At 37.6% G+C, this 27,322-nt stretch overlaps 1 protein-coding gene across 18 annotated transcripts in view; it reads left to right on the plus strand.

The window, feature by feature from the left end:
- LOC131684446 (voltage-dependent calcium channel type A subunit alpha-1) overlaps positions 1-27,322 on the plus strand; it is a 481,660-nt gene that overhangs the window by 230,651 nt on the left and 223,687 nt on the right. The window lies entirely within an intron of this gene.

Genomic DNA, 27,322 nt, shown 5'->3' on the forward strand with positions numbered 1-27,322 from the left:
CAGAATCAGTATGCCCCGTTATTCAGCAGCTCGGTGTTCATATGCCTATAGAAAAGCCAATTCGGAACAGAATACGTCCATCTAATGTGTTTGTCTGGTGGTGCTGTAGGTGGCAGAGGCACGAAAATGTTGGCCACTTTCCATTGCTGTCAAAACGACAAAAACTGAGGGAAAACGTTTCGATCGCTTTATGCGTTTATAATCAGACCCACACCATCGAATTGATTTGGTGCGCCCTGCAGGGTGCGGTGGTGCTGATAAGGATGTCTTTAGACTATCGGTTGGAGAAGTTGATTGCATAATGTGTCACAGTGTCAGTGCCAGGACGAATTGCGCGATTCGCTTGGAGTAGAAATTGCTGTTGTAAGAAATCTGTTTATATTACAATGCTACACAATTTTGATTGATTTTATTTAGTATGGTTATCGAACACTCGATAGCTGCCAGAAACGTATAAGAGAATTGTTTGGTTCGGATAGCGCTAGTTGTAGGGACTGAATGTAACTTTCAAATTATATACTTCTTTAACAATAGCTCTGGAATCGCATTGTGCTATCATACCGAATCAGTAATAGTTGTAAGATTTTTTTTTACTAGAAACCTGAACAAAATAATTACATGGTGTTACAAGAAAACAAACATTGAAGGAACTTTTCAAAAGATCTAGCATGAATAGTGGGTTTAGTCAAATTCAGCACAAAACCACGCTTGAACAGACAATTTTTTCGTGACATTAGGAACAATTCAAAAGTTCCAGAAAGTAAAAAATAGACCTTTTTAATGGTATGCTACATTATGCTGTTTTATAAGAATTGTTTCATTGTTCACAACAACAAGATGAAAATTGCCAGTTATTTACGATTTTTTCATGCAAATCGTTCAATATTTTCCAAAGACACGTTCTTGTTCTACTGATAATAAAAAACTACAAGGGGCAGCCCTATGGGGTTGCACGAACTGTAGACGTAGGACTATACTACTTAATGTAAAATATTTATTTTCTTAGTACTTAGTGTGTGGGAAAAACACCCGGACCGGTGAAGAAAAATCAAATTTTAGACAATATAATCACATCTCATGTATAGACCAAGCTTTCTAGTTGCTCTCAAACAGATCCTAAAAGTTCAAACACCCTTGGATAACCCTAAGTTTGTAGATGTGTTTCGATGCCACAGGATTGTAAAATGGTTAATATTACGACATGAAAATTCAATTCTTCCGTGACATTTTTGTTTGCCTGCAAAATGCCCTGTGTGTATGCAAAGCTCATGATTTGTTGGGATATTAGCACTGATCGGAAAAATGCTTTCCAACGCTGCGCATTGCATACATACAGGACATTTTGCAAGTCACCAGAAGCTGTTCATTTTACCACCGCCACATGTTCAATTTACTCACTCGCTATAAACATGTCTTATTTTTGGACATGGTTAGAAATCAAGAATCATGTTTGAAAAAATGTGTTTATGACGAAGTATTTTTACCAGATATGTACAAAACACGTCTAACAAGAAACATATAAGGTGATTGTAATATCTCATTCACTTATTAGTTAGATATTAATGACTTTGCTTAACGTGTTCATTTTACCGCCAGTTCCCCTACCTACCTTCACATTCGCCCAAAACATTGAACCCAAGCGCACAATGCAAAATGAGTCAACGCTGATGATGATGGGTAGAGCGAAAGAGACAACTAGTACCACCACGACACTATTAGCGCATTTCACCAAAATTCAACGCGGCCATTCCCGATTGAAAGGAACGGCCGCGCTTAGCCCATCTGTCATAATATCGTGATTTTGCATAGCGAAGGGCTGAATGATAACACATTTTGTTCCAAAAACAGCCCTGCGTTATGCAACACTTTGTGCAGGTTGATTATACCAGTTGCAAGTGGGGCCAAATTCACCAAATTCCGTAAAATTCCTTTTAAATTACAGAATTGATAAAATTGCTGGGATGAGCTAAACTAATTAATCAAATCCTGTTTTAAAAACTGTCCTTGCGTTTAAACCAAAATAAGAAGCCTTTTACTACCACTACATTATTTAATTTCAAGCGCAAATAGCAAATACATGTGCTAGTTAAACCAAAAAATTACTGGCAACATTACAGCGGCATTTAGGAAGCAGTTGGAGCGGTCACCTGTTGGACGACACAGTGTAGCGTCCCTCCACTGCCAGTGTAACGGACTTCTAACTCAGCTACACTGGCTGTAAAAAACACAGCGCAGTGATCTGCTTCGCCAGCCGTTCAACAGGGAACTGAGCGTGTCTGGCCAAGTCCGTTCTTTAAATAGTCGATGATGACGTCATTCATAGAAGCGTAGCGCACTAGGTACACCAATCTGTCGTACAGGGCTTGGGAAGCGCTATCTTCTGTGTGTTAATGCGCGATATTTTGACAAGGTTGTATATTATTTAATTTTTTAATGCTATGATATCAAAAATCTTGAGGTTTATCTGTTGGAATCTATTCTTAGAAGTATTTCGGGGCGATTTGTGCAAAAAAATCGAAAATTTATCGTGAGATGGCTGAATTATATGCGTTTAAAATTGGACCACTTTTCGTTACATACCATTTTTGTAGAATTTGCAGAGTGCACCCCCATATCGAAAACAAAGACGTAGTCCTACGTCAAAAAAATCGCCGTCCAATGACATTTTGGCCAAAAAAATGCTGAAGTTACTGATTTCTTCCAAATTAGCAATTCTTTTTCATGGCTCTTCATGGGTTTATGTGGTGGCATTACTACTATATGGTCAGCATTGCATCACAGCGGTTAGTGCATTTTTTTAGTAAAAATTTAAAGTTATATAAACTAAGGGTACTCCTAATCCGCACTCTTCATTTCTTTGTGAATTATTCATATTGGGTGCGCCAGCTGGATGTATTTTCAACATTGAGCAACTCCGCCATTTTTCAGCCGATTTTCGCAAGTAAACAAGTTTTTTTAGGATATTTTATGTTATTTATAATAAACCAGGTTTAGAATGGAACGTCGATTAAATGATTATCCCCATTTGATAAAAAAGCAGGCTTTTGCGGGCATTTTACATAACATTGGACAGCATTTCGGGCTTAATCGCAGTAATTCCAGCTCGTATATTAGCTTTGAGTTGGTCAAGATTCTTAGGTTCGCTAGAATAAATTTTACTTTTCAAGTAATCCCACAGAAAAAAAAGTCTGGTACCGTCAAACGAGGTTACTTGCAACACTTTTCAACTTCAAAGCGGTATAACTAAAAATGCTGAAACTCCAGAATAATATTCAACATGTACAAGCCCTAATGGGAGTATGAAGAATACTAAATGGTACTTATCATATCAAAGTATCATTCCCGGTTTTAGGATGGCCAAAAATTATGCCTATTGCAAGTAACCCCGCATATGGGGTAACTTGCAACACATGAACTTCATTGAAGTCTAATGCAGCATTATTTTTGTTTACCTCTAGTAAACCAACCAAATGTACTATAATTTGAGCTTGAGCTTGTGCGACCACCCATGGCTGCTGCTACGTTATCGATCTGGACTAGCTGAAGTTGCACAGGGAATATGTAGATAATTGTGCTTGGGAGTAGCAAAACATCTTTCAATGTGCAATTCCTGACAATCCTAAAGTGTTTATTGATCAATACCGGCACCAGCCAGGCCCGAACGTAACTCGTGGAAGGAAAGGGAAGGAATATTAATCCGATACTTGCTTTTGCTAGAGGCCGTATAGACTACTACGCACTTCTCAAATATTATGGGAGGAGGATGTTTGTTAGTAAGTACAGGGGTTAAGTAAAAGATTTTCTTACAAGCGCGCGCGATTTAAGATGTTTAAGGTCTCTGGGCGCCCGGCCTCCAGGAGACTTAGTGACAATCCGAATTGACCAAATTTGGACGTTTAATTAATTTTAATTGGATTTGTTTTATTTTATTTCATTTTATTTTATTTTATTTAAAATTCATGCCCATGTTGTTTACAAACAACAGCAATTTCGAACAGCTGTAACATTCGATTTGTTCCAGATTTCCTCACAAAAGTAGGGAAGGCTAAATATTGGGGCTTTAACCCTTCATTTCAGAACTAATAGTTGCAAGTATTATCCATAGAACTGAGGTTATCGCAATGAACATGATTAGATTCCATTGGAACACTGCAGCCAGGGATAGTTTCAGTGAACGTCTAAAACTAAATTATACTATATTTTTGTTGTCTTAAATTATTATTGAAAGCAGATAAAACCTATTAATTTACACTGTCAACGATTATCTTTTCCAAGCAATCGGACTATTATGCTAGAAAAATCCAGTTGAGTATAGGAAGATAGAATTTGAACATTTTCTAGTACTGCTAGAGAAGCAAGTTCGCATAAAGACGACTTCCTGGTACTGTTCTGTATTTACGGAGCATTTTTATATTCTAGTTGTGTGTTAAACCTTTAAAGTGTGATTTGAAATGCTATACAGACTGTTATTTTGAACGCTCAATCAGCCAGCTGGCTCAAGGCAATAATACAAAATACTTTTGCATGTTACCCCACATGGGTGGTTAATATAGTTAAGTCGTTATCTTGTGTTTATTTGAGATGGTAAACAAACATGTATCAAACAGTAACGTTTGCTATTGTGTACTCGATCTGTATGTAAGAGATACAAATGATATGCTCTTTCCATTGAAGTTTAGCAAAGCACGACATTCCAGCATCTTTTCTATTGAAAAATCTCGAAATAAAGAAGATTACTCTGTCGCACTAAAGAAACCGAAAATAATGACTTGTAGTACATGATTATCTTTTAACATATGCTAACATTTGACAGCTATAGTGCTAAATTGTAAAAAATATTATTAGCGTTGTTAAATTCATCTTAATCGAAACATGTTGAAGTGTTGCAAGTTACCCCGCTGTTGCAAGTTACCCCGTTTGACGGTACCGTTAAATCCGGAGAACGAGGAGGCCATTCCAAATCACCACGTTTTGAGACAACGTGTCATGGGAATTTGCTCTGCAAGAACTTGATTGTAGCGGCTGTAGTACCCCGTCTTGTTGAAAATAGCAGTGTTCCAGACCGTGTGGGTTCTGTGGCACCCATATTCGACAATCTTCTATTCTATTCTATTATAACCCTTACACAGCCAGTATAGAAAAGCATTCTGGAAAACACTGCAGTTATTCTTTAGTGTTTTTCTTATCAACAATAATATTTGAAGCATATTATTACATGTCGCAAATATTAAAACGGCCAGGCCTACTGTGCAGAGTTGGGTTTGAAGATGTTTCAATATTATACGGTACTTAAATTATTCATTTAATGAACAATTTAACCAACGAATCGTTTCGAAACTTAAATGAGGAAGAAACGAGGACAACCGTATCGACCGTTTCATCTTGTAGTGGATTGTATACAGCATTAGGAGTGACTTGGCTATGAAGGTTAATGTCACTCCTTTGGTCTTTAGGGATAGGACAAAGGTATTTACTTCTTGCTCTGGCTAATGAGCATAGGTTAAAGCGCCTTTACTCGCTCTCCCCCAAATCCGACAATTTTCTCTATTTACTTCACCCGAAAGGCTCTGCATCCATCATTCTTGCCACAACATTTCCATATTCCAAGAGATGTGGCGCGTTGTTTTTTGGGTAAATCGACTCATAGCTAAAATGGCACTGAATGACGTTTCAGAGTTGTGTTTATCTGTCAAAATCGGCTGGAAAATGGTGGAGTAGTTCAATGTTGAAATAGGATACATTCAGATGGCGCACCCTGTAGTAACCTAGATGACTGTTTAAAGAAAAAACCTGCATTATTCCACCTAGTGGTGCGATTGTGCCTTTCTCATTTATCCAAACTACGATTCATTAGCTAGTTATGTTCAATATAATTGTGTAAATGTCTATTACATTCTTATTACACTTAGCAAGTATCCCACGACTACCACTAAAGTTGACGCACAGGGGCGGATCCAAAAAAAAAATCGGGAATTACCAAAATTTCGATTTGAAATTGAACATTGTATAATTCGGAATAAGTAAATAACATTATTTAATGAATATCAGTTGTGTTGGACAAATTTAGTTTTGAATGATTTTGAGTTTGAAACTAATATGAAATTGAAACTAATTTGAAATTTCTCATCTAAGGGTAATTTTGGTGCGCTGAACTCGATTAGGAAGCTAAAATGAAAATTAGACAACCTAGGGTGGATCTAAAAGTTTTTTTTTAATTTCGGAAAAGTTAATTTTATTAATTTTTCAAAACAGATACTTAGTAAGTGAACAGAAACATTTTGATTTCATATGATATTCCTTAGTTACGTTGAGCTAGGGTGGTTCCAATTTATCTAAGTCTGGTGAATAAAAAATGATGTAATTTTATACATTTGTTTGTAGATCTTCAGTCCTATCTGAAAACCACCGTAAAAAAATCATCTTTTCATAGCTCTTTAAGAGATAATCCTCATGTACCAATTTATGAACGTATGCGTTTAGAATACAGTGACGATCCGTTCTTATCAGTCCCTTGGTGAATTTTAGGCTGTTAAAACGGGGACATTGACAAAATCGGGACATATATCTTTCTTTCTTTTTAAGAAACCGAAGCTCTTAAAATATTCTTCTTTAGTCCCTAGATATATCCTCATAACCTTTCCTGATCATCTAGCTTAAATTTTCATTAAGGGGGTTTGACAGCGAAAATTTTATTTTATTTTTGAATATTTCGGATCTCGAAGATCAGAAAAATATGCTCAAGAAAGGATAGAGCTCATCAAACTACCAACTATCAATTTTCATATGAGGCTGATAAAATCGGGGGCTGATTAAAGCGGGTCTTCACTGTAGTTATAAAAGATAGCATATGTTAAGGTGTTTTATAGAATGCCTTAAATTTTTGTTTTATTAGTTTATTTATTTATAGTTATCGCCAAAGCTATTAAAAGATGATAGGTTTATTTGAAACTCTCGTCAATTTGGATGTCAATTATTGAGGGAGGTTTTGAATTTGGTTGTTGATTGTGATAGATTCAATAGGGAGTTTACACTTGAAAATAAATGTTGCATCACTGGCCAATAACACAAAATCGGGTAGAAAAAAAACACTTCACACACTCACGTGTTTACCTTACATCGGTCACCAGTAAAGCTATCGATCAATACCTACCAAAGAGATAGGGTTCATAGAAATATATAATAATAGTTGCAGTCAGGGCCGCCGAGAGGGGGGGAGGACCGGGGTGTTTACCCCCGTCCCCGGAGTTTTGAAGGGGGCCCGGATTTTTAACAGAAACTAAAATTTTGACAAATGCTTTTTCGACAAAAATTTATTTGAGAATACAAATTCAATATCTTGTGTATGAGGTAACTAGAATGGCGAAAATTCTAAACTACTGCATATTTGATATCAACTATGTTTATATCAACGTAAATCTCGCATCGAAACAAGATCAGACTCGAGTGGGCATAGCGGAATTTGTACATTGAATGTCATGTACGCAGCTCACCTGAGTTCGAATCCCAACCCCGCACACAGGAATAGAGATTTGTTATAGGAAAATTCCTAACCTGAATGAAGAAGCGAATGACCTTAAGGTTGAAATGTCTATAATCGAAACAAAAATATGATTAGACTTGTAAGGGTTAAACAATTAAATGGTTTGATTAGAAGTCATGAGGTTGTCTTCAAATTTCGCCAATTTGAAATCGATTTTTTTGATTTATTGAATTTCCAATCTTCGAAAGCGCTGGATTAGTATCGAAAGAACAAACCCTGCTTAGGGCTGCCACACTGGTTTTTGAGGCGAATTCCGTGTCTTTGTTCAGATAAATCTGAATTCGCCCGGAAGAATCCATTGGATTATTTTGCAATTTTGCGTTGCCCTTTTCTTTACCATGAATTGCCTAGCACCCAGCCCTCATAAACATCATCCTCGTGTTGCAGGCCATATGTTCCTCACAAAGATTCTCGAAAGAAACTGAATCGTGATTTCACACCCCGTGTTTGTTTACTGAGGAGCAGAGCAAAGCTCGCTCGGGTTATCCTTCACAGCGAGAGTGGTTGGTGCTTTTGGATTCTTTGTAAATATCCGAGAAAGCGATAGACAACTAAATCAACAAAACTGTTAACAAATGCAAAAACATACAACTTAATGTGAACGCCACAGAAAGTACACTCTACGGTGAATGTGAAGAAAATAAGATATTTTTCCTCGTAGTGCTACGAGAAATAAAACAGTGCATATTTATTTGTTTTTAAGCGTTTTATACAATAAAAAGCAATGGACGCGCTCCAAAATTCTGTCGAGTGATCACTTTAATTCGAAATTCGAATTGATTTCAACGCATACCCATGTGTCTCTTGAAGTCTCCCCTGCTCAGTAAAATTCTGCTGGTCAAAGTACCACTAGAGGCAGTAACCCTACCTCTATTTGAGAGCTCAGTTGGTCAAATGAGTCATCAAAAACTCTTGATATACCAAAAGAATTCGAAATGAATCCAAAAATTTAAATTTGAAATTTAATATATTTGGTTTTCCGTTCATTGATACAAAACCTTATTTAAAATTTGATCCATGTTTCTTTTATTTTTTTTTTCATTTTTTTATTCCTACGTGGATTTTTTTATTTTGTTAAAATTTCATTGATCTATTTTTTCAAGTTGTGGATTGTCTGTATATTTCTACATTTGTAAGATTCTGCCCTTCTTATCTGTTTGCATACTTTTATTTTATCCATCTTTTTACGTTCCTTACTTTTGCTTTTTTTTCTATTGCTTTCTTATCACTTACTTTAATTTATAGTTTTTTTCTCTGTTATTTAATTTTATTCGCAATTTTTTGAGAAAATTCTGCTTTCTTTATTCTTTTTCTTATTGTTTTATATTTTAATACCCTGCTTTTTTATTTGTTCCTTTTGTCATTCCATCTAATTTTTAGAATTTGTTTATTTACTACATTTATAATTGTCATAGCCTTTTTCTATTTCCTTTTTTTCATATGTTTTTGCATTTCTAAAAGCAATTTTACTTATTCAAATTCATTCCAATTTGTCTTATTGTTTAATTTTTTACCTTTTTCCTATTTTCTTCTTCATTTTCTAGTTTTTAGTTTTCCGTTTATCGTAGTTTTATTTTTTCCAATTGTTCATTTAATATAATTTTTTTATACCTTTTTCTTAAGATTTAATTCGTTATTGTTATTTCTTCATGTTTTCCATTTAACCTGTTTTGAAAATACTTTTTCAGTTGACCATTTTCCTATACGTTAACATTATTTTTTTTATTTTCCTAAAAGCATTTGATTTATCTTTTCTTTACACTATGCGCATTTTTTCTTAATTTTATATTTAGTCGTTGTTTGAATTTATTTCAAATTTAATTTCTAGTGCTTTTTCTATTCTTTAAATAATATGCATTTTATTATTTTTTTTCGTGTTAATATCTTCATTTTTGTGTTTCTATAGTATGCCTTTTTTCTACTATTTTTTCTATTTTGTCTGTTTGCTCGGTTTTTGTTCAATACTTCTAATTTTCTTTACTTTTTCGTCGTTTTCATCATTTAAACTTTTCCAGTTTTTCAAAATTTTCTGATTCGTCCATTTTTTTAAATTTCTATGGTTATTTTATTCTTGTCTTTTATATATACTTCTCTAGTTTTATGCATTCTTAATGTTTTTTTTTTCTATTGCTTGAAATATTTCTTGTTTTTAATGTTAAATAAATTTTATTTTTCTTGATTTATGGAGTTTTTCAGTGATATGCATCTTTTATATTAATGTTTGAATTCTTTTTAGTAGCTTTTTTTTCATTTTCATTGATTCTAATTTTTTTCCTAATTTCCAATCGATTTTTCATTATTTTCACCATCTATTCAATAATGTTCGACTTTTTTAATCTTCGAAATATGTTTTTCTAGTTTCCTGTTTTCCTTTACCAATTTTTATAGGTTTTGTTTTGGTTTTTTCTCGATTAAACATTTTTTGATAATTGACATTTGTTTATGTGGTTGATTCTGTTGTTTTTAGCTTTATTGTACATTCTTTTAATATTTAGTTTTCCTATTGTTTTTTTATCTTTTTTTAATCTTGTCATTTCCCTCCTTTTATTAATACTATTTAAAAATAACGCTTTTCAAAGTCACCAAAACTGTCGAAGAAGTAATAAAAACTCCCAAAGTATAAAAAAACTCTACGTTTTTTTTCCTTCATTGGCACTACAAACAACTAGAGCAATAAAATGGTACAAAAATATAAAATTTCAGTATACTATACATAATATCAGTGAACTCCAGTGGATTTCAAACATTCACTTTTGTGTACTCAGGCAATACACAGTGGTGGGGGCCCGTACGTTGGACCCCCCGGGCCCGTATTTTTTCTCTGCGGCCCTGGTTGCAGTTTGTTTGCAGCGTTGGCTTCTATTTATTTGAATTTTTCTATACTGCTGATAACTGTGAAAATGCAGAAACACGAGCCATAGTTGCAAGATGGATAAGGCATACTTATATTTGTATCAAGAAAATCGCTCCAAACCCTTAATTTACAAGCAGCGTTCAGAAAAAAGAAATCCACTGGTGAATAATAATGCAAAACTTCAGTCTATTTTCTACTTCTGCCGCAGTCAGACGTACAATCGAGCCAAGTGAACAACAGGCCTCTCGATCTAGTGTGCATTGTCTCGAGAACAAAGAAAATATCGGATTATTCTTGTCATCATGAGTAAAGTTGACGAAAAAGCTCTACTCCGACCCAACGCTGCGGTCGTTGACTTTAAATTTTGTTTAAAACGACCGAGTTTTAGTGAAGTGGAATACCTTCTGAAGGTAAAAATGCAACTTAGGCTTGCGGAAGTCTTGTACCTTCAGTACCATCATCTTCGCAATGTAGTGTTAATATCATTCAACACGTTAGCACAAGCCGAGCGTTTCGTTTTGAAGAACAATTTAAAACACGTGGTTGAAAGTGACAACGTTGGAATTAAGATTCCCGTATACATTGAGAATGATTATATAGATGTAAGGTTATATGACCTATCACCTCGTACCCCTCCTGAGCCAATTGCAAAATGCATGTCGCAATACGGAGAAGTAGAATCCGTTACACCTGATACTTGGAGAAACTTCTTCCCGGGTACACCTAACGGCGTTTTTGTAGTGAGGATGCGGGTTGAAAGGCCTATACCCTCCTACTTGGAAATAAAACTCAATACTCACGGAACTACAATTATGCAAACTACACTATGCACCCATGAGGGGCAAACTCCTACGTGCAAGTATTGTAATCAGACAGCTCATCATGGACAACCTTGCGCGGAAGATGCATCTCAACCGATTGCCAACTCATCTACGGCAAACCAACCTAAAACAGAATTTTCAATACCAATGCCTGAACCACAAACGGTGGCCAAATTTGTGGCAGCTGTTCAGAGCATAATGACAACCGCAAAAGAATCATCCAGCACCCCAAAAGCAACTGTAAGCAACATCAGCAACGAATGCAGTAACAATGACGACGGATTTACACTGATCAACAATAAGTGCAAGAAGCAAGGGAGAACATCTGATCCCGGACACCAAGCCAGCTTCGACCGGGACGTGAAAAACAAGAGAGAATTAAATGACCCCCCTGACGCTGTTTGTCAACAGACCTCGCGAAAGAAGGTCTCCGCTCGCAATAAAAAGTTGCCCGCACGAGATCCAATTAATTAATTCTTGTTCGTATTTTTTATTTTTACATGTATTGTAAACGTATAAAAGATCCACGGCTCCGTTAAGCTACCGCTATGAGCCGTGTCAAATAAACGAATTAAAAAAAAAAAAAATAATGCAAAACTTCATGAAATCAAAAAATACATATTCAAAATGTTTTTTTTTTCTATTAAGGTTTTTTTTGACAAAAGATAAAAAATTAAAAAATGTTTTTTTTGCAATAAATAATAATGATATAAATTTTTGTTTTCGTGAAAAATTACACAATATTTTTTTCAGTGTATATTTTTTTCGTGAAGAAGTATTCATTCCCTGTAACTCGTTATCAGACAGTTCTGCTGTATACAATAAAGTAATCAAACATTTTTTTGGAAATTAATGCACGTAGAAACGAATATGCCCTTATGAAAAGTTACTCTTGTATCAAAATTCATAACCAAACACAAAGTTTCGCTCGAATCAATGATGGTCATATTTTACGGTCGGTCGGTTTCGCAATAATCTCTACAACAAACAGCGTTACGGAAGGAAAATTGAACACAATTATTAAACAAAAGATTTTTGTTCAAGGTCCAGTTTTTGTTACGTAAAAATCAATCAATTCATACCACTTGGTTCACAAATCTGAAAACGATTCTTTTCCGTGCGGTTTCTTCAACATAAACACAACATAAGAAAAGCGAGTAAACGGAATCTGAGTGACCCAATATCATAATAGTTTGTCTTGTTTAATTAAAAGCAAGTATATTGGGAATTTACGAAAAATTTAGTAAATAATCCATGTGGGCAAAAGTTTCGGACGTTTGATGTCAGCATAGGTTGAAAATTACCGGCGACGACGGCATGGCGCCATAACCTTTCTATATGAGAAAGGCAAAACAACATTCATAAAGCAAAATGCTATGCCACCTAAATACATTGGAGGATACAGAGCCGTATATCTAATGGAAACGTAGAAAAAAGGCCTCTGCCAAAGTACCCCAACCGACAAATAGCCCTAGGCCATCATAATGTTAACCTGTTCATGCCTATGTTGTTTGTGGACAACAACCTTTGTAAACAGCTATATTTTCCCCACAAAAAAGTAAGGTGAATAAATGTGACTATTGCCTTTCATTTGAGTATTAACAGTTACAAGAATCAGTTCTAGAACTGAAGTTATTGCAATTAGTCTAATTGGATTCCGATGGAGCAGTGCTGCCAGGAACAGTTTTGTATGAAAATATCATTGTCGGTCATCAAGGAAAATGATATTTTTTTTTTTTTTTATTTATACCCTCCACTATCCCCCACACCAAAGAGCTCACACAGAGAGCCCCCTGGTAATGGACACAACAAGTAAACAAAAAGAAACGCGGAGATCAAAACAACAAACAAAATAATATGAAATCCCAGTGGAACTTAGTTCCTTTGAAGGGATTCACAAAAAATGAGCTTAATTTAAATCAAAAATTTAATTATTAACTTAATGATAACTTAATGATAACGTGGTTTAAAACAAAAAGGAAATTAAAGTAAATTTAAACTTATGAAGTAAGGAAAAACTAGCAGAAGCCAGAAAAAACCTACAGATTTGAATGGTTGATACGCTTAAAATATATATTCGTTTACGTTCCTCAGTATATGCTGCTTAAGCTTGCTTTTGAAAAGAATATTGTTTGTTATAGCTTTTAATTCTATGGGAAGTACGTTGAATTTCGATGGTCCGTGATATGTAATGCGCGCAAGACCAAGGTTGGTACATGCACTGCTTCTCAATAGTTCGTTTGCGCTTCTAGTGTTCTGAATGTTTACCCGAGCCGCGAATACAAGATTGTGATGGAATTTCTGGTTGTGTAACGTATTGTGTACAAATATGATTGACTGAGAGTCGCGTATACCTACAATGGGGATAATTCTGTGGCGTAAGCTAGTGAAAAGTGAAACTGTAGAAAACAAGGTCGGCAGATTGTAGATTACTTTAATGCATCTATTCTGCAATGTTTGGATTCTTTTCAATTTCGATTTAGCAGCATGACCCCAGACTATAATCAAATATTGAATTATTGACTGAATGCATGCATAATAGAATCGCAACAATGCGTCATTAGGCACAAAAGAACGCACCCTTCTCATTAGGCCGCATAATGATGAGACTTTGGTAGCTACATGATGTATATGACTGTCCCATGAAAGACATGGGTCTAAATAAAGTCCTAAGTATTGGAATGATGAAACTTTTTCAATGTGCAATGTTCCGACACATGGATCCGCATGTTGTGAAATTTTTTTCCGTGGTGAGTGAAAAACCATGTACTTTGTTTTTGTCAGGTTCATGGAGAGGTGATTCCCGTTAAAATATTCTAGGAGGATAGCAAGATCAGATTCAATGTCATTAATAATAGACTGAACACTACAATGGGGATAGAACAGTGCTGTGTCATCAGCGAAAAGTCTTGGTGTCCCATGCAGTTTCAAATTTTCTATATCGTTGATGAAAATCAAGAATAGCAAAGGCCCTATGTTGCTCCCTTGCGGGACTCCAATGTCTATCGGTCGTAAGGTACTGCGAGCGCCATTTATCACCACAAATTGTTTTCGTTCTGATAAATAACTTCTAATCAATTCGTTGGCAACACCTCTTATTCCATATCTATCGAGTTTGGCTAGTAAAATTCTGTGGTTTATAGTATCAAAAGCTTTCTTAAGATCGATGAATAAGCCTCCAACGATCTTTTTTTGGTCAATGTTACAGAGCAATTCATCAATGAGCTCGGTAATACCAGTCACAGTTCCACACCCTTCCCGAAAGCCATACTGAAGTTTATAAAGAACATTATTGGTACACAAAAAGTTAACAAGTCGGTTGGTTAAGAGCTTTTCCAAAATTTTATTCAGTACCGACAGGGTTGAAATAGGTCGATAATTCGTAGGGTAAATCTGTTAAAATCATATATCTGTTGCAATATTGATGAGAACTGATTAACTTTTTATAAGGCCCAGTGTTTGGGGCTATTAATAAATGTTATATTAATAGAAACACGGTTCTCTCACTTAGTTTAGAATATATTTACATTTATTTCGTAATACAAACTGTTTTGAAAATATACTACTACTGCCCGTTCGAAAACGTCAGTCTTTGTAATGTTTGATGTATTTCCAACGAGATTGGTGCAAATCTAAAGACATATCGAGCTGGATTAGAAATTCAAAATGAAATTAAGGTGGGTTACTGGTTTTTACCTGATTTACAGTAAATAATTCCTGGATTCCGAGGATAAATTGAAGAATGAGACCGCAGATTACAGACGTTCATTTATTCGTTTTATTTTTTTCTTTGCAATTTTTACCACACGTGAACCAAATTTTTGGATTGAAAATAGTTGTTTTTACAAATTTGCATCACCAACTTATAGGGTCTGGAGTATTTTTTTTTCAAAAACGAGCTAATTATATTGTCCAAAAGGAAATCGCCGTATTTTTTTCAAAAAACTCTTCCTCAATTTGTCACTTTTCTCTGTATCTCAATAAAAAGTAATAAGAAGAGTTGCCAGACTCCTAACAAGTAGATTTCATAAGATTGGAACACTTCTCACTTCATATTCCTGCATTATGAACGAAACGAAAAGGTTGCAATATAGTTGCCACTGCCTTATAAAGGGTTAAACTTATCAATTTAGACTGTCAATGGCTTCATTTTCCACGCAGTTGGACTATTGTAAATATTGTAGGAGAATTGTATTAACCATTGGAAAGTAAAAATTGCGCAGCTTATAGTCCGACACTAGCACATTTATCATTATGAAAAAAGGTTTTTCGTGTTTCATAACCCCGCAATTTTTCTAGTCGTTTTTCGCAATATCTCAGTAACCAAGCAGAGTTTCGAAATCACCACTTTGTAGAGATTGTCCAATGAAGTAACGTGCTCTTTGTAACTCAAAATGGTGTTTATCATAACATAGCATGATAGCTACGACATGTTGTTGAATTACAAACACTCGTGATATCGTGCAATTCTAAATACACCCACTATTTAGAGAGCACACGTCAGCTCAGGAAATTGATCAAAGTCCCTTCGCATGGCCCTTTCGCAACCGAGCTGTCGTTATAATGTTGTTATAATTTCATAACCCTACACCGCGCCACCTGCTGTCAGTTTCGCACTACATACGTTGTAAAAATGTGTGAGCCGTGAAAACAGATGACGGAGGTGTGTTGTCCCTGAAGGTGCAAACGAAATGGGTGTGCTTGCTATATTATTATGAATTCATCCTTAATTGTTCGGAGAAACGGAACGGCGATCAAAGCCACGTGTTCACTATAATGCACGAAAAGTAAGTTTACGCCTTTAAACCTTACTACACTTATATATTATTCATCATTCTCTGTCAAGTCTGTACTTTATTTTCCCAACAAAATTTTATCTCGGAGTCACTCAGTACCGGCCAACTTGGCCGTATACAGAACACAGTCATTTCGTTCGTAGTCGCCAGTTTGGGTTTCTGTTAATTGCTGTCTGGCTATTTTCAGTTGTAACTTGAACATTGAACAATCACATTGAAAAAATATTTATTGCACCATAATGATAATGTTCTCACAATATGTAATCGATATTGTCTGAGTCCTCTATTCCGCTGCTATATAAGACAAACCTTCTTTTAGTCGATGCCATCGCCAGTTCAAACGTAATGTTTTCTGAGCTTGTTTTAGCTACCGTTCCAAGTACTTCCTTCGATAAAAACGCTACATCAGGGAAAAATATCGACCAAATTAGAGAAGACACTGATCTGTAAAATATACAAGATTCGATGTCCCTAATTGACGTTAGAAAATGCTCCCGAACAAAAGCTTCTGGGGAACGAAGCCATACCACACCGTCCGTCCGCCCGAACGCTGTTCTGCGCCTTGACTGCTGTGTGCCAAACAGATTGGGATGCTCGACCTTCGCTTGGGTGCTTGGGCGGGTACCCTCTTGTCGAACAATGAGGTGAAGTTGAGATTATCGATTTTTAATTAGCTTCTGCTTTACTGAGCAGCTTTACTTGCCCATATCCTACCACCCATGATCCCTCGCGCACAGACAGCCGGAGTGCGGAATCAGTGCACTGCACAGCTCCCTTCCTCGACCCGTTTAGTTTTGAGCAACGAAAGTTCGTGTGCGGCAACCACAGTGGAATTGTGCAGTCGTACTGCTCGATGCGATAATGATATTAGATGGAGAACATTGCCAGGAGAAAATCGGAAAATCGTGTTCTAGGCGTTTGGTAGTGTAGGCATGTTAATTTGCTCCAAAAGTGCATATTTCTACTTTTTCTTTGTATTTTGTATAAATCAATTCAGTTTAATAATTGTTTTTGGAATTTTGTGTTTTTAAAATCGTTCCTCATACTCAGTTCACCTATTTTTCTTGCTTTTAACACGATTTCAGGCTCAGAATGAAAGGCGCTGGTGTGTATAGTTTCCCGTCTTTGAATTGTGCAGCTCTTACTAGTGCTTGTTAGGCTTCGAGCTTCACTGCAATTATGAAGTAAAGAACAAAGCTGATGTTCACCCATTAGCAGTGTGCTAGATAACTTTTCATTTAATTCTTATGAAGAAGAAGCAACAAAGCAGAGAATGAAAGTAAAATGCATACAAGGCACAGTCACTCTACCAAGCCTTTATCTGCTTTTCGTGTACATACTGTAGGGTGGCACATGGAATTATCATTACTGTTCATAGGCGGATGCACTTTGAAACTAGTGCTTTTAGGGTAAGGGACCATTCATAAATTACGTAACGCAAAAATTGCCCAAAATTGACCCCCCCCTCCCCCTATGTAACAAATTGTCACAAATTTTTCCATCCCCCCCTCCCCTGTTACGTAACAAATTCCAAGAAAAAAAAATTTTTTCTTCGATGAAAACATGTTACGTAACGATCTAGTTAACACCCCCTCCCCCCTATGTCACAACTTGTCACAACTTGTCGTACCCCCTCCCCCCCCTAAAAGCGTTACGTAATTTATGAATGGTCCCTAACATGCCATCGCAAGCAATGTATTTTCGCAAAAAAAACATCCAAGCGGGATTTCGTTAGGGAAATGCAAGGAGCTTTTCATTCGTCTGTTCAGGATACAAAGTGTAGTTCAACGTAAATAAGTTTTATGGCATTTGAACGGTGTATCATTAAAATAATGATGATTTATTCTTCGGTGATATCTTCGGAACTGGTAGAATATGGCGAAACGATGTATTATGCGCAAAATTGCAAAAATATGCAAGAGAAGATTGATTTTATATTCATTTCAACCGTCAGTAAGTTACAGCCTTGATCTTGTTCTCCTTAAAGATTATTTCAAAAGAAACTAGAATTCGAATGTAGTATTACAGTGTTCTACAAAAATAACATCTTGACTAGACTTGAGGCTAGTCTAGTCTAGTCAACACATACACAGCCAATACGTGTAGGGATCCTGGAACATTGCAGACATATGGTATGTGACATGGTATGTGACACAATTATTAAAGCAGCCAGGCCAACTGTGCAGCGTACAAAATGAAGATGATTCAAAATTATACGGAAATCAAATTGTTCTTTTATTGAATATTGATTGAATCAATGAGTTATTTTGAACCTTGAATAGGGAAGAAACGTGGACAACCGTACCAACCGTTTCAATTTGATGGGGGCTTGATAAATCGTTGGGAGTGACTTGGCTAAGAGGGTTAATGAGCCAAGGTTATAGCGGCTTTGCTCGCTCTTTAAAATAATGATAGAGAAAATCGGCAAAATCGATGAATTAGTACTAAACATAAAAACAAAATTTAAACTCCAAACAGCTCCGAGAACAAAAAAAATGGGTAGGTAATGTCAGAGACATAACCGAAGTGAAATAGAATACACTTAGGCTGTTAATTCAAATGCTGCAATTTTTGCTATCTTCTACATTAAAATCAGCTATTTCGATATTTGTTATGATGTATTGATGTATTGGTACATTTTACCCCCGCACAGGTGCGTTTTGCCCTACCCATTTTTCAAAGAGTAATTTATAGTGATTTTGAAAAATTGAATATTTTTCATGTTCCTGAATATTTTGCAAAGCGATTGTGATTTCAGAGTAAAATGTTGGCTAAATGATATCATTAATTAAATTCTTCCAATTGATGGTCTATAACTCAGTTATGATTATATTTTTTAGGGGTGTATTTTTCCCCATCTACCCCTACATTACGCTTGCATTACATTCACATAAATCACTTGCGACGCGTTTGTGCAAATGGAATCTTGGTCATATTTCGAAAATTTCAAACGTGCACCCGAGACACATACGTGGCAAAATTCATATGTTAGGTTTGTTCCACAGTTTCAAGTGGGTGATTACCAACTCGATTATTTTCAAGTGGATAGTACTACCTTTATTACTCACATTACGAACTGGCCCCGATTGTTGAATATTTCATTACACATATGTATAGTGGAATCTAAATGTTGAATATTTTTAGAAATAGGCCACTTTAAAATATGTCATGTTCAAATAAAGTAAATTAAGGGCCAAATCGGATAACAAATAGTTTTTGGACTTACTGTAAATTGAACTCACTCTATACAGTTAAGAGCCAGCAGAAGGGCATTTGCTCGTGGAATGTCAGCGTTAGAGAGTTAAGGCGAATGCCCTATTTCGCAATAACCCTGCAATTACCACATATGATAATAACCAACAACAAATGTAGTATCAGGACATTACTTCTAATGGAACATTTCACTAGTTGAACTGCGATATAAGTAAAACCTGAACATAAAATAAACCGATCTTCAGGGCCGGCGGAAAGCGTGAGTAGTATGGGTAGTACTACCCACTCGAAAATAACCGAGTGGGTAATTACCCACTCGAAATTTTGAACCATTTCAAAAAATTTAGATGTGCAACGCATGTATCTCGCACTACACATTTGAAAACATTGATGTACCTTAATTCCATTTGCATAAACGAACGTGATTTAATGTGAATGTAATGTAAGCGTGTGCATTGCGAAAAGGGGAAAAATCCTTACTAATGTACCCGTCACGCTATGCTTTCTACCCACTCGGGCGTAAAGTGTTTCGCCGCCCCTGCCGGTCTTAATGTGGATGTACAAATCCCATCCTACATGCAGCAGTTATACAATGAAACTGTGTTTATAGCAGCATAAACATAGATGATATGAAAAAAGTTGTCCCAGTTTTCCTCGAGTATCAAATCAACGGCAGACACATATTATATCAGTATCCAATAAGCCAACATCATATCCTTCACACAACACAACAACCAATGTTAATCAAATCGTCATCGTCAATCGCACTACTGCTTGCAAAAAGGAAAATTTACGAAATGATGAATTTATCTGATCCCGCCACGCATAATTTAAAGAGCAAGAGAGCGGGGTCTCTCGCACCCAACCACTCCTTCGCATGCGCACACTTGCAATTCGTTTATTGAACTCCGAAAAAAGAACGTTCTGTTTTTTCTGCGATATGTGCTGATTAGAGTGACAAGAAAAAAATGACCCTTTTCGGCCCACCCCTAAGTCGATTCCTAGTCTCACCAGGAGTACTTGCTCTAAATTTGAAGCAAATCGGATAAGTCTAGCTACCGGACCAACGTGTTTGTATGGGATTTTTTGACAATTTACATGGAGAAAACCCACTATCTCGCATTTTCGCCGCTAGGTGGCACTGAATGCATCGTATTATCACTGTAAGTGAAGCTTAGAAAGATAATTTAATTGTCTACAACTTAAACTGCTAGTCAATCCGGCTTTGTTAAAAGACGTTATTAAACTTCTAATGAAGTGATGTCTGAGTCAGTTTTGCATGGGGCTTAGCAGCGCATGGTTGTTTATCAGTACTCGATTCGTATGAACTTGAACGCATTTTTGTGAATTAATGGTTAGGTTTAGTTTAATAGTATGTTGATATGAATTGTAGTAAATAATACGAGTCAAGTTCTGGTTAGAATAATTTAGTTCCTATTGTCATCGCATAGAGGGCGCCAACACTAACTTTTCAACGGAGAGAGATATAAATTAGGTGTCTTCCACAAAGTTGTAGAATAGGCATTTTGCAATAATTCTTCAGAATATTTCGATACTCTATCTCTCTTCTATAAAAAGTTAGTGTTGGCGCCCTCTATGCGGCCACAGATGGAACTAAAATTTTCTAACCAAAACATAACTCGTATTATGTACCAAAATTCTTCTGAGCATACCATTGAGCAAAATCTAACCATTATTTCACAAAAAAGTGTGGTTCGCGGGAATCGAGTCCCGATACACAACCATACACTGCTAGGCCCCATGCAAAACTGACTCAGACATCACTTCGCAAAAAGTTTAATAACTTCTTTTAGCAAAGCCGGATTGACTAGCAGTCTTTGACATAGTTGTTGACAACTAAATTATCTTTCTTATTTTCACTTACAGTGATAATACGATGCATTCAGCGCCACCTAGCGGCGACAATGCGAGCTAGTGGGGTTTTTCCATGTAAATTGTCAAAAAATCCCATACAAACTACAGGCACGTTGGTCCGGTAGCTAGACTTATCCGATTTGCTTCTAATTTGGTGCTAGTACTCCTGGTTGGACTAGGAATCGACTCAGGGGTGGGCCGATAGCGTTTTCAAAAATTCATTATTTTCTGGGCAGTCTAGTGCTGATCATTGTATGCATGAAACTGGCACTCCTGTGCATCATTGGATGGAATGATGCCTTGCGGCATTCATTGAATATATTCCAACCGAAGAGTTTGAGCTGACACAAAACGTAACAGCTACTACGAGGTCAGAAAGCAAACTGACGAATTTTCTCTTTTGTACCTGGCGAACATCATTGGATAACAAAGAGGCAGTCCTAGCAACGCTCGCTGCTTGGTTGAATTGTACGGACCAATCGGCGCAGATAATTACCACCTTTACAAAATACATTATTTTCGTTATCTATAATAGACGTACATTTTACGGAATCAAATGTTATATACGTGTTATATACGTGCACATATTTCCAATCAGATGTGTAAAAATATAGCGATTTCGATCAGCATAACGGAAGTTATTCACATTTGAAAACTGGGAAAATATCTCAGCAAAAAAAATTGAAAAGGGACCCCCATATTGAAACGTTAGAAGTATTCTACCTCAAAAGATACCATACGTGCCAAAAGAAAGGAACCCGACTTAGCCCAGAGCCAACCCATTGAGGATTTTTTCGGCTCCCTCAGTGTCCTAGTGTACAAAAATAATTGGCGGGCCAAGGATACGAAGCAGTTGACCACCAGGATCCGGAATTATATCCGGAAGATGGACGTCAGTGCTCTCCAGCGCTCTTGTGAGAGCATCGCGACTATGTTTTGTCATACGGCTGACCCCTTCTCCATTATTTATTGACGTTTTTTTTGAAGAATTAACATTATGTTTTTAATAATACTGAATTCGTTGATTTTTTTTAGTTTTTTAACTACATGACTGAAAACGTTTTCATTTTTTTGAACACCCGTTAGAAAGGTATAAGGTCTAGGACTCGCTCCAAGCAAGCGATACGACTATTTACTGCAACAGTATTTTACTTTTCTTCTTTAAGATGTATTTATTGGGTTTAAAACTACCGAGTGATACCACATTATACAAACAAAGTTATGATAGTGCGAGATGCTATAAATCAAGGAAAGTATTCCCTATTTTCATATCGTATTGTTTATGAAATGCACGTATTCGAGCGATAATTACAAACATTAAAGGACAATACAGTCATCGCCGGTCTAAGTACCTAATGTTATCAATAGCCATAGATTCGCGTGGAGGCATGAGATAAGAGACTTGGGAGAACTATATTATCTCACCGTTTCAATCGACTCATCGGCAGGAAAAGTGTACAAAAACCGGTAACTCAGAGAACGGGTTTTGGGCAGCCATCCAATCTACTCAAACAACTACTCATGAATGGAGCATGATTCCTCCTCAGCACTACCTTAAAGCATTATTGCGGGGAGGAGTTTTTTATGTACGTAGTACACACCCGAATCCAATTTTTTAGTAGTTAGTTCCTTCAGTAGGGTTACAGCACCCCTTAGCACACTACCAGTTTTCGACCATCCGTACAACGTGGAAATTTTTGTATGGCAGTAGAAAAACCAGCTTCTTCGTCAACCTCCCGACTTGTTCGCGAACTACGCGGTCTAGTCCCCGACGATGGACCTAACTTACTCCAATGGAGAGTTCCCCGACGAGAAAAGTTCTACCAAATCCGAGCCAACCAGCCAGTGCTGTGCAATCTCACGATGGTCTTTGAATTGTAACGGTAAATATGAAGTGACCGTATCACCACAAAAATGACCGTTTTTTCATTTACATTATCCTCGGATCGTGTTTCAGTTAACTATCTCTCACAGAAGCCGTGCGAAAGAGAACGCATTGAAATGATAGACAGATTGAGTACCATTTATTTTGTATTGGTATAATAAACAAAATATTATCAGTGTATTGTATTCAGGCAGCATGCGGTGCTTTGCTGCTTTTTTCTCCACCTTTCTGTTTCTTTTATGCATAGCTTTTTGTGAAACCGCCTGTTTGTTAATTCTAGCTCGTTGTTTGTAATAAGATGACCGTCATAACCGTATTTATATTGCTAATAAAATGACGGTCAGTTTCCCTTCCTCTCAACAATAATTCCAATGAGTGAGAGATTCAGAAGAGAACCGTCTGACTGTTGTCAATTCATTGGAATGATAACCGTAACTCAATAAGTATCGCTTACTGTTTTAACTGCTAACCGTTTCATTCTCTTTTGTTAAGCAGGTTTGCCATCAGTACCGTGATGGAGCTCGGCACTGCAACCAGCCAGGTACCGAGCTCAGTTCGGCGATTCCGGTGGCGTCCAGTTCGCTGATACCCCGACGACTCGCGAGTGATAGCGTCTTGTCGCGGTCTACTCAGTCCAGTCCGCGGTGGTGAATCTAACTTACGCCGACGGAGAGTTCCCCGGCGAAAAAAGTTCTCCGATACCGATTCTTCTTTGGTTTTCAATAGATTTCTCTCGGGTCAACCGGTTCGATACCGTGGTCGGTTCGGCAATTCCCAGTTGACCTTGGAGTCCGGTTCGCAGGAACCTTGACGACCTATACCCGATGCTCTGTCGCAGTCTACTTAACTAATCCCGATGGTGGATCTAGTCTACTCCGGCGGTGATTGCTCTCCTGAATCCGTTACTGGGTGTTCATCACGCCATTTCCACGTAAGACGATCAAGACCTGCGTCACTACTCTGTTGACCGCGTTGAACATGTTACGTCGTTTCTGATTTTGTAGACGACATTATCCGGGTTGACGTCCGGTCCTCCCGTTTAAAGCATCTCCCTGCGTGTTAATTTGAACTAGGACACTCGACGGCTCACATACTCTCCAGTTCAAGTTCTCCGTCAGTGACATCAATAATAGACTCCTTCCTGTCCCTCCGAAAAATGCTAACCTCCATTGCACAGTCATACGTCTCACTTCGCTTGAGCTTCCTGCAGGAGACACTCTCTTGTATTGGTTTACTACACCGCCCAGACATTAAAGTCACCATCAATGACTATCGATTTTCGGCCGATCAACTGCCCGGTTAACTGCTCCAGTATTAGACTGAACTGCTCCACTGTTCACGTTAGAGGTGTGTTAAAGTTGTACACAAAGACTACGTTGATTTTGGCAATCACGAAGTCATCGTATGAGCGTTCTACCACTTCTTGAAGGGGGAATCTGCCCATAACTCGTATTTCAGCTGTTATATCTGCCACCCAATTATCGTTAAAGAGGGACTTGATACGGCTCTGCAATCAAAGCGACGTCACACATAGTTTCTGTCGTAGACTGCCTCAACAGTTGCTGTACTGTACCTTCCTTGTATGCTAAAGTAACGTAAACGCCATCGATTATATTTTTCAGGAAATCAATTTTTATCGTGCATGGTACGGGTAAAAGCATGCTTTTGTCACTTCGTTTTCCGCTTTTCAACAGGTCATTTTTTATTTTAATTTGAAGTGCTTGCACTGAAAGATGCGGATTTTCGTAGCAAACTTAAAAACACGGAAAAGTGAAATTTGACCCAAGTGACGTTTACGTCACTTTTGCATACAAGGGCAGTGTATCACAGTGATTCATATTTGTCTGGGTAGTCATTACCGTTGGACTGCAGTCGCCCTCTGGTGGGCAGGGCATTTGAAGCCACCTGTATGATGGTCGTTTCTCTCTTCTGGAGCGCAAAGCACGCACTTCGGTCTCTGCCTGCAGTCTCTCACAAGATGTCCCGTTTTCCCTCATTTCCTGCACATCCCGGATCTATTCGGGCCTCTGCAAGCCATTGCCAAATGTCCAAAGCCTAAACACTTGTTTATTCACTCGAGGGGTGGATTTCAATGGGCATCTCGACCATCCAACCGTAACTTTGCATACCTCTAGCGCTTTGTCGGCAGCGGTTACCTGTAGACGAATCATCACTATCTGAATTCCTCAATATCGCTTCTTTAACCGAATCGTCACGTGTACCTCGCCCAGCTTGCACTGTGGCTTCAGTGCACCTCTCAGTTCGTCTACCATCGTGATCTCATCCAGGTCCATGCATACAATCACCGTCTTCGCGTTTATGGTTTTAACTTCTGCCTCTTCAACTAGTTTTTTTTTGTTTCTATTATAGACCTTAAGGTCATTCGCCTCTTCGGGTTAGAAACATCTCTTATGAAAAAATTTTAACCCTATGTGCGGGGTCGGGATTCGAACCCAGGTGCGCTGCGTACAAAGCAATCGCTTTACCAACTACGCTACGGCTACCCCTCTTCACCTAGTGATTTGGCCAGAATCACCTGCATAACCGAGCTGTTTATCGTGGGATCCTTCTTCATGTAGAAGAAGAACATCTCGCTTTTTGGGGTACACTTCGAGATTCTTGAGGAGCGCTGCATATATTGCGTCATCAGCTCTGTGTAGCACGGCTTTTCCCTTTGGCTCCTGCTGGCGAACCGGAGGGTTTTCATTCCCATTTTGCTCCACTTTTCTCTCTCCTTCCACTTTTGTTGTATCCATTGCTTCACCTTCTGAACTACAACGCTACTCCAGCTTTCTCCCTGTTGAGTGGCGACCTTACCCTGGACAGTGGTGATGTCCTTGAGCGTCTGCCTCTTGGGTCCACCTGGTCTTCAATCTCTTAGCAAAGATCTTGCCCTCTTTGAAGTAGAAACTGGCGTGTTCTCCATTCCAACCAACTTATCTTTCCTCTGCTTCGAAGGAGCTAAGAAAACGGTAACCTTAACTAACGCCAATGAACGTTCAGCTATCTGAGTCCTCAGTGTTGCAGTTTCGTACTCCTTCACAGCAGACACTAGCGCCTTTCTGATTCTGAGGACCGTCTCCTTAATGTCATTGTGGACAATGTTTCTCATGCTAGAGTTGACACTATCTTTCATGAGGAGTAGTGCTCAGAGCCGTAAGATCGGGAATGATCCATTCGAACCTAGTACCACCAACCAATTGATGACGAGTTTTGAACGTACCCGTAGACCTGCCAAGACGGAGGCAGTCGTACTGTTAGCCCACTCACCATTTCAGGTTGGTGTCATCCTACCTTACTCAGGGCACAGCACGCCTGTCAACCCAAAGTCGGTACATTTATGCCAAGATCTGTGGTCTTTGATGGGATCTTAGCAGAAGCGGTACAGACTCACTTCATCGTTACATTGTTATCGGAATTATGGCGTTCAGAGGTTTAACAAAGTGCCCTAGCTCGGGAAGTAACGGTAAGCTTCTGAATTCTAGTCTATGCTGCCCCTTGTGTGTATTTGTAGGGTTCGTCGCGGTTGCGGTAACTACCGCAACCGCGCGGAATTTACCACACCCGCACCGCAAAAGTTTTTTTTGTTAAATATCACATAGGTTGAATCCCGTTCACTATAATTGAAGTTTTTACCATTGGCTCTTTGGGAAAATATTAGAGGAAAATACATTAAATACTAGAACTTTCGAACTAGCCTTTAGAAAATTACACATCATACATTTTTAAAGGGAGCAATCTTAGTTTTTGAATGAGAATACATCTGTTTCTTGAAGAATGCGGAAGTTAGAGTTTTGGGATATTTTGTCCGTAAAACCCCCTATTTTAAAAAATCATTTCTGCGGTATGATACAAATCATACATTTTTTGCAGTTTTTCTAATGTTCAATAATTCTGTACCGGTTGAGACCGGACTCCTGATTAGATATAATGCATAGAGCAATTTTTTGTCAAATATGGCGTCGTTCTTATTGATGAAATACAATATGTTTTTATTTCACTGTATTGGAATATATGCGCTCGAAATACGAATGTACGGAATTTTATTAATATAAAATGCAAAAGTTGATTTTTTTCATAAACATTACATTCTGAGGAGTCTCTTAAAGTTAAATTTCGTGTGAATAAGAATGACATTTTATTATATAAGGTTACAGAAATATACAATTTTTCAACACTATTTTTAAAAATATAAAAATTTTACCGCATTTACCGCATTACCGCGCGGTGCGGTGCGGTAAATAAAGTGCGGTTGCGGTGCGGTTTTATTATTTTTTTGCGGTTGCGGTGCGGACAATCCATTTACCGCCCACATCCGCACCGCGACGAACCCTATGT

Source organism: Topomyia yanbarensis, chromosome 2 (genome assembly GCF_030247195.1).
Source record: "Topomyia yanbarensis strain Yona2022 chromosome 2, ASM3024719v1, whole genome shotgun sequence".
NCBI classification, from domain to species: Eukaryota; Metazoa; Arthropoda; class Insecta; order Diptera; family Culicidae; genus Topomyia; species Topomyia yanbarensis.